The sequence below is a fragment of the Capra hircus genome, chromosome 6 (genome assembly GCF_001704415.2).
Source record: "Capra hircus breed San Clemente chromosome 6, ASM170441v1, whole genome shotgun sequence".
Classification (NCBI taxonomy): Eukaryota; Metazoa; Chordata; class Mammalia; order Artiodactyla; family Bovidae; genus Capra; species Capra hircus.
This window is the reverse complement of record NC_030813.1, coordinates 11410214-11425374: the sequence shown is the minus strand read 5'-3', so window position 1 is coordinate 11425374 and position 15161 is coordinate 11410214. Positions and strand designations below refer to the sequence as shown.

At 38.7% G+C, this 15161-nt stretch overlaps 1 pseudogene; it reads left to right on the top strand.

Annotated features, from left to right (window-relative positions):
• On the top strand, window positions 6013-6317 carry LOC102171779 (annotated as a pseudogene).

Sequence of the window (15161 nt, the reverse complement as noted above, 5' to 3'; positions counted from 1 at the left end):
TTTACACATTAAACGAAGCAGAAAGCCCTAAGTTAACAACTGTATAGTCTACTCAACTAATTTTTTTTATACCTATGCAATGACTTTTCCTAATAACCTCTCATTCTTGATCTTGCTTGTTTATAATCAGCAATTTTAGCATGAACTGATGAATATATATAGATTACGTCTCCCTCTATTTAATCACTTGAATCCTATCCAGTTCTAGTAATGAAATGCCCCACTTTAGGGGAAAAAAAGTGCCTCATGGATTTATATTAGTTTTCCTTTGATGTTCGTTTATGGTGAAGGCTGTGCAGCAAAGAGGTACCAAAAATGCAATGGCTCCAATAGAGATAGTTTATTATTCTCTTCTGTGTAAAAGTCGAGGAAGGGTAGTTGGGCTTTATGACATCTCACGGAGGCAATGGCTGCTTTACCATTCACCAAGGCATTGTCCTCATCTGCACGTTGAAGTCTGATTGCCACGATGTCCAGTTTCTCCCAGTGGAAACGAAGGAGGTACGAAGGAGCCCTCATGGTGTGGTAAGACCCAGCCTTGAGATGGCCCAAGTCCCTTCTGCTCACATTCCATCAGTGAGAACTCTCTCAAGTGTTTCCTCTGGCTGTGCGAATAGGTGACTGAGAGTAGCTCTGAATGACCAAGTATGGCTTTAATCCTTTGTTCCTGTGGATGGAGAATAGGACAGATTCCAGAGGACAGGTGGTCTCTAACGCTTTCAATAAACATTGCCATTCTGCACTTATTTTGTCATGTATCTGAAAGTGAGAAACAGAACAACTTAGATTTTGTCAGTTTGAATGAAAAAACGAATTTCATATTGGATTATTTTGTTAACTGATCATTTCTTTTTAGCGATGATAATATTCTTTGATGAATAGGAGTTCTGAGGAAGAAAACTGCTACTATTTATCAAGAAATCACTCAGAATTTCCTTTGAGTTTAAAAATGGCCATGCTCTTAGCTTATAAGCAGAACTGAATGAATAAGTTTTCTAATTGCTCAAAAGATACCCACTGCTCCTCCCATCATGATTGCTGGTTCAGTCAGGAGTGGTGATAGCTTCAAGGCAAATACTTTGGTGCACAAACCATTTCAATTTCCCTGTTTTCCCAACTTACTGGTTTATAACTCCCTGCTCCTTAGATGTAATTTACTTTACAAATGTGTTTATTTTATTTTTAGCACTTTTTAAAGTTAATTTTTATTGGAGTACAGTTGATTTACAATGTTGTATTAATTTTTGCTGTACAGCAAAGTGAATCAGCTATAAATATATATGAATCTGTTCTGTTTTTAAGATTCTGTTCCCATATAGGTCATTACAAATGATTGAATAGAGTTCCCTGTACGACATGGTAGGTTCTAACTAGTTATCTATTTTATATATAGTAGTGTGTACATATCAGTCCCAATCTCCCAATATATCCCTTCCTCACCTTCCCCCATTGGTCTGTTTTCTACATCTGTGACTCTATTTCTGTTTTGTAAATAGATTCATTTGTACCAAATTTTTAGATTGCACATGTAATATGATGTGGCATTTGTCTTTCTCTGTCTGACTTACTTCACTTGGCATGACAATCTCTAGGTTTTCCATGTTGCTGCAAATGGCATTATTACATTCTTCTTAATGGCTGAATAATATTCCACTGTATACATGTACCACAACTTGTTTATCCATTCACCTGTTGATGGGCATTTAGGTTGCGTCCATGTCCTGACTATTGTATAAAGTGCTGCAGTTTTCTTTCAGGGTGCATATATCTTTTCAAATTATGATTTTCTCTGGATATATGCCCAGAAGTGGGATTGCTGGATCATATGGTAGCTCTATATTTAGTTTTTCAAGGAATCTCCATACTGTTTTCTATAATGGCTGTATAAATTTCCATTCCCTGCATCATGTGGGAGGGTTCCCTTTTCCCCACACCCTTTCTAGAGTTTATTGCTTGTAGATTTTTTTTTTTTTTATGATGGCCATTCTGACCATTGTAGGATGCTATCTCATTGTGGTTTTGATTTGCATTCCTCTAATAATTAGCAATGTTGAGTGATATTTAGTGATATTCAATTTCCCCATTTCTCCCAACTCACTGCTTTATAATTCCCAGTTCCTCATATAAATTTAGTTTAGAAATTTAAATTACTACATCTGTTTAATATTTTATTGAATTTTTAGTTCAAAAGTACACTAGAGCAAATGCTTTCCCGCCATAAAAAGATGAAATAAAGAAAAAGGATAAAATAGAAAGCAAAGTATATTGAACTGAAAATTCTGAAGAGAAATTTCATTTGAATTAAAATTTGATTGGGAGAAGGGATACATGTATTCAGGAGGGCATGGGGAGAATCAGAGAGGATAATCATCCCACCACCGGGAAATAAGAATATATCTTTCTAAGTAACACACAAGTAACAGTAAATTAAGGTTCAAACACTATTATAGTTAGCTGGAACATTTTTAAACTTAGAACAAAACTATATGTGAAATTAAAGAGTGATAGAGTTCTCCTAGCATAGAACTTCTAGAGTTCTACAGATCCAGAAATTATCTAAGGGAATATATTAGACCTCTATCAGCAACTCTACTTTTATATATTTAGCTTGAAGATGTGCAAAAGTTAAACACATACAGTTCTTTTTAAATAATCTTTTACGTCACTGTACTTTGCTAACATCATGTTGGTGAAAAAATAGGCTGTGCTGTACTTAGTCATATCTAACTCTTTGCAACCCCATGGACTGTAGCCTGGCAGGCTCCTCTGTCCATGGGATTAAGACTGGAGTGGGTTGCCAACCCTCCTCCAGGGAATCTTCCCAACCCAGGGAGCGAACCCAGGTCTCCCACACTGCAGGTGGATTCTTTACCATCTGAGCCACCAGAAATGCCCAAGAATACTGTAGTAGGTAGCCTATCCCTTCTCCAGGGAATCTTCCTGACCGAGGAATTGAACTGGTGTCTCCTACATTGCAGGCGGATTCTTTACCAGCTGAGCTACCAGGGAAGCCTGACAAAATAGGCTGTCTTACTACAAAATACTAGGAAACAATTCTTATCTTTGCAGTTAGAAGCTTAATGATGATTAAAATAAAAGTTAGTGAACTACCTTTACAAATTACTCAGTATCATCCTTTGAAAAATATTGTCAAACCATAACAAGAAAAGGGAGCTGCAGCCTGGCCCTACCACTTCTCCTTTACATTTCACATACTTCCTATACTTTGAATCTACTTCTTTCTATTTTAACTATAGCACAATAGTGATCAGTTGGCTGTTTTCACCTTTATAACGTACCAAGTCACCATTATTAAGCTGCTCAACTTTGCTCGGGCTGAACAAAGTCCTTTCACTGTGAGATGCCCTTTTTGTCCAGTTCATTTGAGCCATATATATAAGCTGTGTAAAATCTGTAAGAACTCACAGTATCTTAAGTGGGTTTCAGAGAGTGTATATTTATTTTTAAAATCTTTTTAGAAGAAAAACATGTTATGGTTTCTTTGGACTGGGTCCCTGACAAAGGGCAAGAGTCTAGCATGATTTGGTCTGGCATGACTTCTGAGAATTCAGGATCTTCCTGCCCGGGAACCCACATTGTGTGCCCAAGGACATGACCATAGTTAGGTTTCAGGTTCCGTGGGGAACACTTACATCTTGTTTGTGCTCTACGATATTCCAGAAACCCCGAGAAACAAAGATAGTCCTAAGCAAAGTTTCAAGCTGAGAATTGTCTGATAATTATTTATTTATTTATTCTGTCTTCCATCATATTTTATACCCCGGAAGCCCCATACTCTCATCATAGTCCTCATTTATCTCAGCTTTTACTATGTCACCTGTCAGAAGCTAGTTTGGATTATTATAGTGAAAAGGACAAGTGACAAAGGGTAGCTAAGAGCAGTGACTGCATCCTATACTATCATGTATTCTAAAGGCACATGTGATGAGCTCTGCTCGAGAATAATCAAGCTTAGAGGTTAGATTTCAGACAGAAATGCAAGTAGGTGAATAAACATCCTAGACAAGAAGTCCTTTTCTTATCTTCTGAGCCATGTCTTAAAGACGGGCTGAAGTTTCATTTAAGCATGCATTTGGATCTGCTAGGAAAATGAAGCAACTTATTTTAGGTGTGGCTGGTATTTCATGTTATTGCTTTGTAACTCAAATTTAAGTCAGCTACCTGGATGCAGGGACTCTATAATCTCTGGAACATCCTCCTGAAGCTCAGAGAAAGGATCCTGTTGCCCAAAAGAGTTCTTTTGGTAAGTTGGTGGAAATAGTGAATTTGAGTCGTGTTGAAATAGGCAGTTGCCCAAGTGGCCAAATCAATCTATTTATGGCTTTCTTATTAAGGTGTGTATTTAGGCAACCATCCGAGTCTAAGGTATACATTCAGGCATAGGGGAATATGGTAGACGCCTTCTTGGGAAGAAAGTGGAAAGATGTTCCACAGATTAAATTCAGAAACAGCCAACTAAAGGACTTAGGGAGATATGGCTTGTCCAAGTAAAAGCTATTTATTCAAAAAGTGATTTAATAAAACTGGAATAAGCACTACAGGGAGGTTTATGTAAACTAGCAGATATGGTCATTATCTGTAAGATAAACATTTGGTGAGATAGGACACATGATGTGAGACAAAGACATGTACAAAACTATCATCAGATCTAAACTGAGAAGTTCTCAGAGATGGCTCCTAAAAGAATACTCACTGAAGTTACAAGAGTTGGGAAATGTTATGTGATGGATAACAGGTTATTGATATGAGAGAGAGTACTATGTTTTAAAAACATCTGACAATTCAAGTGGTCTAAGACGCTGTGATAACTCATTACTCTTTACATTTGTAAGTTGTCAAAATTCCAAGACAATGAGGTATAATGGTAAAACACGGACATGGGAACTGGAGGGCTTTCCATCATAAGGTGGTAGCTATTCAGTCTCTCTGAATGTTAGGCACAGGACTAAACTGTGTGAGAACCTTTCAGCTGTACAATTTTGTGATTTTGTGAATATGATGTACATGAAAATACCGCCAAAAAATACTGGCATAAAATCATAGAATTTTAAAAGAATGCTGTGGTATAATGAATGGGAAATTTTTAAATGTTTTATTTGTGGGTTTATTCTCAAGTTTCTAGTAGTAATTAGTATTTAATTGTTTATCTTTTGTCAAAAGAAACTAATATATGTGTTGTTACAGAGCTAAAAAAAAAATGCAAGCAGTGAATGGATATTTAGGGCAATCTGAGTCTTAATGCCATTCTTGGGGTTGAGTTGCCTGCCAGAGACCTAAATCTCTAACATCAGAAAGAGAAGCATCTTCATCTATGTGAGCACAATAAGTCCTCTGTTGGAGTTTTGGGGAACGTGGACAAACAGAGATATGATCCATTTCATTTTTCTGTGTAGAGATGCTTATGCCTCCTCTGGCTTGCTCTTATTGGGACAGAGAGATTTTGAGGCTGGAGAGCGCCGGCATCTCAAGATGCCTTTGTCTCACAGTCTGAATTATTAGCTGTAAGCATTTTTCCTTGCCTGTCTTGGTTCTTTATTAAGCATCTCCCTAGGAAGGCATAGATTGGAAGACTGGGATTGACACATACACACCATATATATAAAATAGATAACTAACAAGGACCTACTGTATAGTATAGGAACTCTACTCAGTACTCTGTAATGATTTATATCGGAAAAGAATCTAAAAAAGAGTGGATGTATAACTGATTTACTTGCTGAACACCTCAAACTAACAGAAACTTATGAATCAACTCTAACCCAATAAAATTAATTACAAAAGAAGAAAAGATTGAGAGTTTATGTACAAAAAAAGGCATCCCACCCAAAAGCCTTCTAATGATATGGTATGGACCTTTCATTTTATTCTCTCAATTATTGTAAAATTTTAGACAGTTAAGTATCTCTTAGAAGTATAGAACTGTAAGTCATACTCCTCCACTCCACTGTTACCGCAGCTGCCTGCATCCATGCCCCCACCTTTCCCCACTTCATGACTGGCTAAGCCCACAAGCTAAGTGCTGAGGAGGAGGACCAGCTGCTGCCAAACCCACCTGCCATGAGGTGGAGGGAGCCTGAAGGGCAGGATGCTATCTGCAGGCAGTTCCATTTCAGTAGGGCTTTTGGCCTCCTGATGAAAGTGGCCTGCAGACTGAAAAACTGGACCAGCATCTTGAATGGTTTAACCTGTGCACCAAGGTCCACACCATCCTGAGTACCCAAAAGTGTGCAGGCCTTTCAGAAAGGGACATAAATATGGCCAGCTTCATGGAGCAAGTGGCAGTGTCCATGACATAGACCCCACCCTTCATCTCTGAGTTTTTCAGGGGATCCAGGGAACTGGGAAGCCCTGAGATGTTGCTGCAGTCAAAACTGCCAAGTCAGTACTGCTGACTCCGATTAGAGGCAAGTTCTTTCCCTGGAAGGAGAGGGCCATATCACTACCAAGATGAGGAAATTAGACTGTTTTTCCCACACCACTCTCTTCCTCCTTAGACCTCTGAAACGTGTACACTGATCTGAATACATTTTTCCCTTGCTTCACAACTTCTCAGCAACAGTAATGATTTCTTTCCAGGCCATGTTTTACTTGCTCCTTTACTGATTCATTTCCCAAGAAGCTTAATGGAAAATGTGTCTAAGACAAAGTCTTATCTTAGAAAACAGGATCCTAAAGTTGTCCTCATCCTATGTGACAGAAATGCATTCACTTTTATGGCTCAAATAAAATCATTGTTTCACTTGGGGGAAAAGAAAAAAACAAAAGAAATATGGTACTATAAATCTCAAAATTTCCACTCCTTTATTTTATAGATGACCAGGAAAAGCCCCCTTGAACTGAGAATGTCTTTCAAAGTCCCACAAATATTTTCTAACTAGCACTGTTATAAGATAAATGTTAGATTCTGTGGTTTTGCAAATTTCTCTTCTTAATGCACAACCTGTCTTCAGCTCTTATTCTTGCAAATTGTTCTTAGAAAGCAGTGAGTAGAAAGCTCTTATTGGCATCAACAAGTGAGAAATGACAACATTCTAGCATTATCTCCCCTAAGAGATAAAACATTAGCTTAAAATACTTCATGATGATTTCAACATGACCACAGGCAGAGGAAATGACAGGTTTGGATGCTGGCAGCTTCTCAGGACCATAAAATTAGTATATGCAGGCACTTAGTTGGAGAAGGAAATGGCAGCCCACTCCAGTATTTTTGCCTGGAAAATCCTCATGGACAGAGGAGCCTGGTTGTCTACAGTCCATGGGGTCACAGAGAGTCCGACATGACTGAGTGACTAAGCACAGCAAAGGCACTAATTATTCTATCAGTGGCTCTAAGTAAATTATCTCTGAAGATAAAACATGTTCCTTGTTTGGGTCAATTCTGCCTGAAATGGTATTTCATACAAGCTTTATAAAACAACTCACTAAGACAAGCTAGTTTTATCTGCAATGGTTTTTCACTATAACTCTTATGAGTGACATTGCTAATATGGACTATGTGTTGATTAAAGACAACAGATCCCTTTTTATCACTTTAGAATCATTTATACTTTTGCAAAACCTTCTATAAAGCCACAGTACTGGGATTTTTATATCTCTTCACCTAGAACATCTTTCTAACAGTTGAAAAAATCACCTGAATGGGACCAAAAAAAAGAAAAAAAAAGGAATGAGAAATATCATTCCTCTGTTCTTCCTTTGGAACAGAACAGAGGAAAGAACAGAAAGCATTTCTAGAGTGACTACCACTCTCCAGGAAGTGTGTTTGGCACTAGAAATATATACGGACTTTAATGAGATATTTTCCTTGTCAAGTAGTTTATAATTTTTAAGAGAAGTTTAGAAGGATAAAAAAGGACTAATCATATAAGAATAGAAGTGTGTGCACGTTGCTGTAAGAGTCGAAATGAGGGGCATTTCATTTAGACTGTAGATACCACAGAAGTTTTTCAGAGCAGGTGACTTTCTCTGAAGTGTGTGTGTGTGTGTGTGTGTGTGTGTGTGTGTGTGTGTGTGTGTTAAAATTGCCTAGGCACAAAACATCAGTTCTCATTCCAGGAGCAAGAAAAACAACATCAGCATTGTCCATGAGAACATAATTAGGCCCAGTGGTTCCAGTATCCCATTATATGCTGTGACGTGGGCGGGAAGACGGAGAGAGCAGAATGGAGCCCAGAGGCTCCTTAGGTGTCCAGTGAGCCACAGGTTGACCATGCAATAGTGCGAGATGAGGTGAGGAATGTCATGGACACTTCTTAACTGTCACTGTTGCCACTGCTCCCACTTTTGCCTGTGCCTCCCTTCTCTCTACTTCTAGGAGCCTGACAATCTCCACGACTCTACGCAAATGCCATTCCTGCAAAAATTTCCACCTTTTGCACCATCACTGGCATTTTGGAATTACCTCAAGCTGTGACGGGAACCAGAATCAGCTTATAGGTGATGCAAACCCCCATAATTGTTATCACTTTGCTTCCATTCTCTGCTATGTACATTCTTTATAAATGCAAAGTTCTTCCCCATCATGGTGGACACGTGAGCCCATTGTGATTAAGGTCATATTTAATACAGACCCAGCATTTTGTGGCCGCTTTCTAAATGTTGAATAGTAATGAGAGGAGATTAGTAGTAGGAGGAACAAGAAAGTGTTTAAAATAGATCCCAACTGGTTCCAGCTGCAAGAGAACATTATCAAAATATAGAACGGAAAATATTTCTAGGAAATTAGAGGCCATTTAAAATCATTAGATAGTTTTAACTGAAATCCTTTAAATCCACACAGCAGAAAAGTATTTTCCAGATGTCCTTTATACTGATACAGAGAAAGTAAAATATTCTTCCCTTACAATTTGGATTTTTAAGCATTTATTTATGCTTATATTAAAATGTGAAGTTTCACTCATTGTTTTAGCTACTTAGGTGAATATCTGCCTAATGAATAGCAGATGGTACAGGAAAATATACATATACATTTTAATTTTAGCTTTATCTGAAGTCCATTGTTCATTTCAGGCTCCCTTACTGAGAGTCCTTGCACTAAACGCCTCTGGTTGCATTCCATTCAAGACAAAGGCATGTTTTAGGGATGCACCTCTCACAAAGAGGTATTGATGGACCAGGAATCAGAGTTTGGACAAATGAACATTTCATTATAACACAGCCTAATTGTTAAAGCTCTTCTTATTGAAAAGAATAAAAATTTCATTAGTCATCACAGTAGCTCACCACGAACTCCTCCTCTTTTTCTGACAATGCACAGAAACAATGGCAGTTTTAAGCTTATCATTGAACATTTTGGAACAGTTGGTTCTTCCTTTTGGTCTAAATACACTAAGAAGTATTTTAGTAACAATTATGAAAAAATCTTTGGTAATAATTTTAAGCTAAATTTTAATACATGGAATTGTGAAAAAGAAAACTCTCACGGATCACAGGCAAATGCAACTTAAGATAAGAGCAGCCTGCTTTTTCATTTTAGGGCCCCAGGATTGTTTTATGGGTTTATTAAAGATTCATAGGGCCATCCTAAAGCTCAAATAAGGGATAGAGACAAAAGTGCTTTAGAAGCGGTAAAGGTTTTATAGGTCTAAGGGAGTAAAATTTGCATTGGCAATTCTTATCTCTATACAGCTTTCAATTTCATTATCTTTTCAGTTCTTCAGAAAGGATACATACTGATCATTGCCCTAAGTCTAAAACCTGAAACAAGGAAGGGTCAAGATACAATGAAGATCACAATCTGGCACTCAGAATTCCTGTCATTAATTAGATGGTAATGTTGAGGATACCATGTAAACTGTTGAGAACTCAGGCTGTCCTAGAGGTGAAATGTGGGCAGACTAGATGAAGGGCACAAATGTATAACAGCCACTACCCTCACCCCTGAACAAATATTGCTAACTGATCATGTAAGTGGTTCTGCCTAAGACAGAATGTGGATTTAGAATGGTACTCAACAGTATGCCAATCAAAGCTGGCTTTCTGAGTTGAAGCTTATTGGACAGGCAAGAACTAGAGAATCTCGTGGGGTTTCCTTCTGCAGGTCTAAGAGCCTATGGTTGCCACCGTGATTGTGGATCGATCATGTTATCCATTCTCATCTTGATTGCTCCCCCTCCTTCATCTCCTGCCTTTCTCTCTCTCTCTCAGCTTGCTCTGGCACACTGGAGGCATGTCTTTGTCTCACAAACTCTGCAGCGACTGTACCCTCTGCCTAGAATACTCTACTCTTACCTGTCCCCATGCTCACTCTGTTATCTTCCCCCTGTCTTCACTAATCTCGGGTTTTCAGTGGTATACAAAGGGTTGGCAAACTACCACCCGTGGGCCAAATCTGGCCTCCTGCCTGTGTGTGTATGGCCCACAAAATAAGAATGGCACTTAGGTTTTTATTTAAAAGCACACAAGTCAGAAGACGAATTACGTTCCGTGGCACATGTAAATCACATGAAATTGAAATTTCAGGGCCCATGAATAAAGTTTTATTGAAACACAGTCTGCTTTTGTGCTAAAATGGTCATGTTAGATGGTTATGGCAGAGACCATGTGGCCCGAAAAGTCTAAAGTATTTAATATCTGCTCATTTACAGAACAAGTTTGCCCACCCCGAGGATAAGCTTAACATTTTGTTAATTACCGGAAGCACTCACTGGCAATCCTGATGCCTTCTCTTTCTCAATTTTTAAAAATAACATTTATCACATTGTACTATACACTGTCTTTGTAAATTATGTATATTGTCTCTCCATAAGAGCACAAATGCCATGAAGTCAGAGAATTTTGTCCACTTTATTCTCTGATATATCCCCAGTGCCCTGAACAATGTCTGGTACACAGTAAATCTTCAATAAATGTATTTCTGGAATGAATGAATTTTATGGAAGATACCTACAATTAAGTAGAAACATATTAAATGGAATAGTCACAGAAGATTTCAGAGGAAGATGATATTTCGGGGTTGTTCATTGTTTAGTCGCTAAATCATGTCCAACTCTTTGTGACCCCATGAACTGCAGCACATCTGGCTTCCCTGTCCACCACCAACTCCCTGAGTTTGCTGAAATTCATGTCCAATGTGTCAATGATGCCATCCAACCACCTCATCCTCTGTCACCCCCTTTTCCTCCTGCCCTCAATCTTTCCCAGCAACAGGGTCTTTTCCAATGAGCCAAGTTTATTTTAGTGTTAAAAGCTATTAAGGATTTGGACAGCACATCTCCTGAAAGAACTGTGTGTACAGTAGCCTGGATGTAACACAGAGCCCATGAGGTAGAGAGACTCTGGAGAATCCATCATCAAAGACTTGGAAAGTCTGATTAAGAGGCTTGGATATCAGTTCAGTTCAGTTCAGTTCAGTCGCTCAGTCGTGTCTGACTCTTTGCGACCCCATGAATCGCAGCACGCCAGGCCTCCCTGTCCATCATCATCTCCCGGAGTTCACCCAGACTGACGGCCATCGAGTCCGTGATGCCATCCAGCCATCTCATCCTGGGTCGTCCCCTTCTCCTCCTGCCCCCAATCCCTCCCGGCATCAGAGTCTTTTCCAATGCTTGGATATAATCTTATAAAAAATTGGATATTTCTGAAAGATCTGTCTGATGATTGCTATATACAGCATGAGTTGGAGTGGATAAGATATATGTGAGAACTGAAATAGCCTGGACTCAGATTTCTAACACTGGACAGAGGTAGATGGAGTGAAAGAGAAAGGATGCAGGGAGTAATGGAGGAGGAACCATTGGTACCTTCAATAACGTGAGTCTTGATGAAAATATGTCATTGTCAAAAGTTGAAAGGCAGCAGAAAAGAGAAAGCATTAAAAAATAGAAACCAGTCTGCTTCAGTTCTTTGTAGTTTATTGAATAAATATGTATACAGTTCCCAGTTTAAGACTTCTGCAGATTTCCTGCCTCAGAGAAGGCATATGTTATGGTAAACCTGACAAACTAATCCGATTAGACTGAGCGACTTCACTTTCACTTTTCACTTTTATGCATTGGAGAAGGAAATGGCAACCCGCTCCAGTATTATTGCCTGGAGAATCCCAGGGACAGGGGACCCCGGTGGGCTGGTGTCTATGGGGTCGCACAAAGTCGGACACGACTGAAGGGACTTAGCAGCAGCAGCAGCAGAGTTAGATTAGTAGAACTATTTCAGAAGTCTGATTAGGTTTCACTCAGCTAGATGTTAAGTCACCTGTGCCATCTATGTTGAATAGAGACAATAAATCCAGATGTACATGACAGTGCCTAAACTTTTTTTGTGTGAAAATAGTAGCATGATATAATTTTAAGTGAAAGATAAGAAAAAATATCACATACAATTTGATTCTATTTACATACAATTTTATACATATTTAAGATGGACTTCCCCAGTGGCTCAGTGGTAAAAGAATCAGCTTCCCAATGCAGAAGACTCAGGTTTGATCCCTGGGTTGGGAAGATCCCTTGGTGTAGGAAATGGCAACTCACTCCAGTATTCTTGCCTGGAAAATTCCATGGACGGAGGAGCCTGGGCTACATTAGGAGTGGGCTACAGTCAGTCCATGGGTCACAAAGAGTCGAACATGACTGAGCAACTGAGCCCACACAAGATGAGATTTTAGGCTGTATATTCTTCTCCGTATTTTCTGTATTATTTGAGTTTTTGCAATGACGATATTATTTTTTACAATCATAACAAAATTATTTTTATGTTAAACTATTAAAAATGACAGGCTAGATGTATAACAAAAATCTCCATAGATTTGTTTATATATTAAGAACAGATTCATGCTACAAACTACTTATTTGCTGTGAAGACTATTAGGAATTAGTCAGCAAAGTTTGAGATAATAGGTAATGTTCCAATAAACTGTCTACCAAGCATATTTGAATTTCTATTAGTCTAGTAAGAACAGGCAATTGACTGGTTGAACTAAGATTATGAATTTTGGAAACTAGACCTGTGTCCAACGCCAAAGAATCACTTGTTGCTTGAGTTTTAAAAATGGATTATGGTAATCCTTTCTTAAAAGGTTATTTAAATGAATTGATATGATAAAGAATACAAAATACCTATCTAGTGAGTAGCTGTTCCAAAAATGATAGTTATTATTCTTAAAAAATGGGTAAGTACTAAGGTAAAATAAGAGTTTGAGAATCAAGCCATATTTACTTAACCCACTACTCAATTTGTTCCACTTTATATCATGAACTGTGCCAAGTACTGGCATAAAATGTAACATCAAGAGCCTGCCTGCTCTGTGTTTAAGGTATGACCAATAAGGTGTTTAATAAGGTGTTACAGATGCTATGACTCAAATTTTTACAGAGCAGAAAATTTAAACCAGGTTACCTCCCCAGTGAAGTTTAGCATATAAAGTCTTTTGTGTGCCCGGAGGCTTTTCACTGAAAATACATGTAAAAGGACTTTTATTTGGAAGCTGTTCTTTTATTCATCCATTCATTCAACAGTTACATGTTCAGCATGTAATTTTCATACATTCTTCTTGGAGCTGGCCCTATATAAACAAAGACAAACAAGATTTCTTCTCCTATAAAGTTCCAATCCGATGAAGGCAGAAAAATACACTAGGAAAAAATAAATAGACAAACTCAGTTAGTATTAGAAAGAAAATCAAATATGGTGGTATGATGGACTAGGGTAATTTAGCTTAGATGATTGAGCAAGGCTTCTCGGAGCAAGGGGTATCTGATCTGAGACCTGAAAGATGAAACTTCCGTCATGTAGAGAGAATATTTGGGAGAAGGGAATTATAGGTTCAGGAAATGGCTAGAACAAATCATGTAAGGCAGGAGCAAATTTAGCCAGCTTTATAATCACGACCAAGATAATCACGATGGTATGATCACTCACCTAAAGCCAGACATCCTGGAATGTGAAGTCAAGTGGGCCTTAGAAAGCGTCACTATGAGCAAAGCTAGTGGAGGTGATGGAATTCCAGTTGAGTTATTTCAAATCCTAGAAGATAATGCTGTGAAAGTGCTGCACTCAATATGCCAGCAAATTTGGAAAACTCAGCAGTGGCCACAGGACTGGAAAAGTTTAGTTTTCATTCCAATCCCAAAGAAAGGCAATGCCAAAGAATGCTCAAACTACCACACAATTGCACTCATCTCACATGCTAGTTAAGTAATGCTCAAAATTCTGCAAGCCAGGCTTAAGCAGTATGTGAACTGTGAATTTCCAGATGTTCAAGCTGGTTTTAGAAAAGGCAGAGGAACCAGAGGTCTAATTGCCAACATTGGCTGATCATGGAAAAAGCAAGAGTTCCAGAAAAATATCTATTTCTGCTTTATTGACTACGCTAAATCCTTTGACTGTGTGGATCACAATAAACTGTGGAAAATTCTGAAAGAGATGGGAATACCAGACCACCTGACCTGCCTCTTGAGAAACCTATATGCAAGACAGGAAGCAACAGTTAGAACTGGACATGGAACAACAGACTGGTTCCACATAGGAAAAGGAGTCCATCAAGGCTGTATATTGTCACTCTGCTTATTTAACTTCTATGCAGAGTACATCATGAGAAATGCTGGGCTGGAAGAAACACAAGCTGGAATCAAGATTGCCGGGAGAAATATCAATAACCTCAGATATGCAGAGGACACCACCCTTATGGCAGAAAGTGAAGAGGAACTAAAAGGCCTCTTGATGAAAGTGAAAGAGGAGAGTAAAAAAGTTGGCTTAAAGCTCAACATTCAGAAAATGAAGATCATGGCATCTGGTCCCATCACTTCATGGGAAATAGATGGGGAAACAGTGGAAACAGTGTCAGACTTTATTTTGGGGGGCTCCAAAATCACTGCAGATGGTGACTGCAGCCATGAAATTAAAAGACGCTTACTCTTTGGAAGGAAAGCTTTGACCAACCTAGACAGCATATTGAAAAGCAGAGACATTACTTTGCCGACTAAGGTCCGTCTAGTCAAGGCTATGGTTTTTCCTGTGGTCATGTATGGATGTGAGAGTTGGACTGTGAAGAAAGCTGAGTGCTGAAGAATTGATGCTTTTGAACTGTGGTGTTGGAGAAGACTCTTGAGAGTCCGTTGGACTGCAAGGAGATCCAACCAGTCCATTCTGAAGGAGATCAGCCCTGGGATTTCTTTGGAAGGAATGATGCTAAAGCTGAAACTCCA